The 4608-nt window shown below is 32.2% G+C and overlaps 1 long non-coding RNA gene across 1 annotated transcript; it reads right to left on the bottom strand.

Moving 5' to 3' along the window:
• Positions 1–404: 404 nt before the first annotated feature.
• LOC105785864 (hypothetical protein) lies at positions 405–2759 on the bottom strand. The gene is made up of 3 exons (XR_008194237.1): positions 2542–2759; positions 1516–1619; positions 405–560 (listed from the first exon to the last, which is right to left on the bottom strand). It is a non-coding gene; the product is annotated as a hypothetical protein (long non-coding RNA).
• Between the last annotated feature and the right edge of the window lie 1849 nt (positions 2760–4608).

The following is a 4608-nucleotide window of genomic DNA, read 5'->3' as shown; positions in this document are numbered from 1 at the left end:
CTTTTAGCGGCTCTTTTTTAGGATTTTAGCAGCGTTTTTAAGCGCCGCTATAGACAATGCCGCTAATTTTAGCAGCGTTTATGTGAAAAAATACCGCTAAGGATTATGACCTTTAGCGGCGCTTCTACCACAAACGCTGCGAAAGATTATGACCTTTAGCTTCGCAGCGCTTCTACCACAAATGCTGCTAAAAACATGACTTTCAAAAAAATATTTTAAAATTTTAACTTCAAAGCTAAATATAAAAATTAATGAATTTAAATTTAGAATTAAAATATTATGTTTAAATAAATGAGCAATCTACCTCACAACTCATCTGATCTATAGTAACTCAGCCAAATATAAAAGAAGCTACAAAACACATAATAATTAACAATCATCGTTAAAGAAGCTAGTACACAAGGTACCTACAAAACCCTACTTCAATAACACCAAATTCAAGTTCCGACTAAGATAAACGACCATGAAATGCAACATTAAATAACACTCCACTTGAAGAAGTGCTAAGCCTTGGCTTTTCCAGCTTGAAGAGATTGAATCCTCTACTATACCTTCAATATCTAACGGATGCAAAACCAAATGATCAGATAAACCAACAAACTTGGTAAACAACAGAGATGTTAAAAATAAAAAATATATATAGCCATTAAGGCTCAAAAAAATATATAACAAACAATTATGTGCAGCTTTAGTAGCAAGTTGAACCATACTAACAAACAATCTCAATCATAGCTCTTCCATGTGTCACAAATATGCATTCTTTCTAATGATTGTCTAAACTATTCAATTTTTTAACAAGGAACAATAGTATTAATTTGCAAAAAGCAGAACAGAAACATGCTGCACTACTGTTGTTTAACGTTATATAGAAATGTCTTATATAGCATAAAAGAGAACTAAGGCACAAAAAAAGAAGAAGAACACCATAATAATTAAATTGATCAGACTATTGATTCTCATTGCAATCAATTCGACTATCGATCCAATAATAATTAAATAAACAATTTAAAATTCATAAAAATATTTTAAAAATTTATAAACAGGTTCAATCATCAATTTTTGTCTTATTTCTAATTTTTTATTAATTTTAAACGGGATTCACTCAAAAATTGATTCAATCCCTCTATTCAAATTAATATATTGATGATTTTTTAATGTAATCGATCCAACCAACCCAACCATCTTGTTCTACCACTGTTCTTTGCCTCTTTATACAAGTTTTAACTAGTAATAAATAGGGAAATTAACAGAACATATGGGAAGTTTTCAATGCACCACCACCAACTGAATATGAGACATGTGTAACATGTGCATACTGATGATTTCACGTGGCAATCTGTAGAAGTGGGCATACTAAAGCCCACGTGTCTATCCATGGTCGTGTGAGAAATTAGAGGTGCCCTTGGTTGAAGGGCACATACTATCCTCATATCGGTGACTAGTGTGGAAGGTAGAGCCCCATATAGAACAAAGTACGTTACAACCAGGCTTGTAATGGTATGCAAATAAGCTTACCTATATGACTTTCAACTTTGAAGCCCCGGGGACTTTGGCGGTGGCCCCAATGCCTGATTAGGCCCGAATCTGCTTACGAATGAGGGCAGTCTTACTGGAATGACCTAAGAAACAAAAGCAATGCAGTAAGCACCGATACAAAATATTAGCCCCCTAAATTCCAACCAGCTTTCCCTTCAATCAATGTTAGTTGCTTAAGAAAACACGATTTTATGATTTTTTTTTTCAAAATCATATCAGTAAATATACCTTATAGGAACGTCAGTACGATGGAAGGAATGCTCGAATACAATTTACAAACGACTAGAGAAACCGAGAAAGATCAGAATAATTTGACGCTTTGGTAAGAAAAAACATATCAAATTTCTCAAAGGTTGTAGAGATCACGAACAGACAAAAGTAAAAATGCAAATTACAGTGCTCAGAAACAAATTGTAAACCTCGAAATTTGAGGTAAAACCATCTGAAATGACGAACAGTAGACACAAGGTTAAGAAAGCGTGAATTGGAAATCCATCTCAATTCTGAAATCTTAAATGTCAAAACTGGTCATTAGCATGCAAACAACGTGGCTATATAACTTCAGCAATAAATTATGCTGTCATCATACTATGCCTCAAATCAAAGATATAGGTTACCCATCCATAGAGAGAAATGCATGTATAGGCATAAATAATATCATCTCATTCTGCCAAATACATTAGACAGTTTGTGGAGAGGAGAAACCAAAAAACAATCATAAATTGTAAGAACAGATTATGCCTGGCCTATATGCTTCTATGCCATCTTAAATAGAAACTATTTCACAGGATTGATTTCCAAATACTCAAGCATGCACTTAGACATCAAGTTTTGAACCAAAAAAATTGGAGCCAAGGGAATAGGAACAATAAATCATTTCAATATCAACATATGGTGATTTAGTTATGTTGCTGCTTACTATAAAAGTTTTACATTTAAAAAGAACAAAACGGTTTCTTAATTAAAAAAAGCTTATTAAAGACAAAATAAAGATAGAAAGCTTACCAGAGTTAGTTGTTACACTAGCTGTCTTATCATGATAGCGTCTGTTAGTGTGGCTTCGACTACCATTTGTAACAGTACTCCTAGTTTCTTCAACTCCAGAAGATTCAAACCCCTCATCCACATCAACAGATGCCGCAATGCAGGTGATTTTTTCTTTTGCAACCTTGAATCCATCATCAACTTTAGGATTTCCTTGCTTCTCCCTAGCACCAATGTCCAAACCTAATAACTTAAAAAAATTCAATCAACAAACAGAAGGTGAATTGGAGGCAGAAATACCTAAAAGAAACATTCAACTGCAAGCTGTAATGGTATCCATAGGAAGAAGAAAACAGTAAGGTGTTGTAGATAATTTAAAATGTAAAAGTGCCAAGCAAATTTAGGGAATAGAACTAATATGCCATTACCTTTTTTCCCTTTTTCTAGACAAAGAGAGAATTGAATAGAATCATGGGTCATGGTAAGATATCAGAGAAAAAAGAGCGGTGAAAGTACTCTAAAAAAAACCATCAGAATAGACCGTACACGGAGGAGCAATTTTTACTATGAAAGCTGAATAAGAGCATAAAAAGCACTACTTAAAAGATAAATTGCTATCCAAAGTCACAAAAAACATAGCTAAGTAGAAGAAAACCAAAATAATCAGGTCATCTAAAAATTTCACCTCCAAACCCTAAATTGATACTTGTACATGAACAAGATACTGAAAGTGAAGCGGCAAGACTACTAGCAAACCTATTCATAGTTAATTTATACAATAAGGTTGAGATGAATAATATATCCTTCGTTTCCCGAACTCAGCAATTTGGGATGCAGTACCCGACATGATTCGACAGGGATTTCAACACAGGATACGAGTCAGATCCCGAAAAAATAGCAGACACGGCGGTGTGGGAAAACTAAGATGAGAAGAGAAGAAAAAGAACAAAAAATTGATTTGCGAAGCCGAAAGAGAGATGGACGATGGTAGGAGTAGGAGTGAGCAAAACTCGATTCGACTCGAAAAAATCGAAAAAAAATTTGAATTTCAAGTTAAACGAATCGAGTTATTCGAGTTAATCGAGTTATTCGAATCAACTCGATTTTTTTTTCGAATTTCGAGTTCGAATCGAGTTGAGTTTTCGAATTCGAATAACTCGAATAATTCGAATAATTCGAATAATTCGAATAATTCGAATATCAAACTATAATATTTTACATTTTTACCCCAAACTCCCAAACCTTTCTACTTTTCCCTCAAAACTTTTACTCCTTCCTTCTTTCCCCCCAAAACTTTTATTCCCCTCCCATCCCAACCCCCTAATCTACCCAAAATCCATTTCCCACCAAAATTTTACTCTCTCATTTATTTTTTCTAAAAATTTTACTCCCAAAAACCCTCAAAACATTTTATTTTCCCCCAAAATTTTTACTTCCTCCCACTTTTCCCCTAAAACTTTTATTCCCTTCCCATCCCACCTCCCATCTATCCCAAACTCTCCCCCCTCCAATTTTTTTTTTTTAATATTTTCCCTCCAAACTATTTACTTTCCTCAAACTTTTATTCTCCAAAACTTTTATTTTTCCCTAAATTTTACTTCTCACCCTTTACTCTCAAATAAAAATCAAAATTATCCAAAAATCACTAAACATAAATAGTAATAATTTTATTTATATCTACTATTTATATTATTAAATTAAATTTCACATTTTATATTATTTATATTATTAAATTGTTTAGTCATATTGAATATTTATATTAAAATTGAATTATTAATTATGCCATAAAATATTCGTGTTAAAATTTTATATTGGTATCAATTTCACATTTTAATTTTAAAATAACTTTTATTAAAAATCATATTTTTACATTTAATATATTTTTAATTCTAAAATACATAGTGACAAGAATCAAGATAATTGAAACAACTAAGCAAGCAAAGAAGCTAATCAATATATAAAAATTAATAAATAAATTATGAAGTGATGAAAGTTAATAAAATTTTGATTAAGGTGGACAAATTTTATTACGATGGGTGACAATGGTTACAAGGACCCAAAATTATTTTTAAAATTTAACTCGAACAA

Source organism: Gossypium raimondii, chromosome 1 (assembly GCF_025698545.1).
Source record: "Gossypium raimondii isolate GPD5lz chromosome 1, ASM2569854v1, whole genome shotgun sequence".
Classification (NCBI taxonomy): domain Eukaryota; kingdom Viridiplantae; phylum Streptophyta; class Magnoliopsida; order Malvales; family Malvaceae; genus Gossypium; species Gossypium raimondii.
This window is presented reverse-complemented; position numbering and strand designations above follow the sequence as displayed.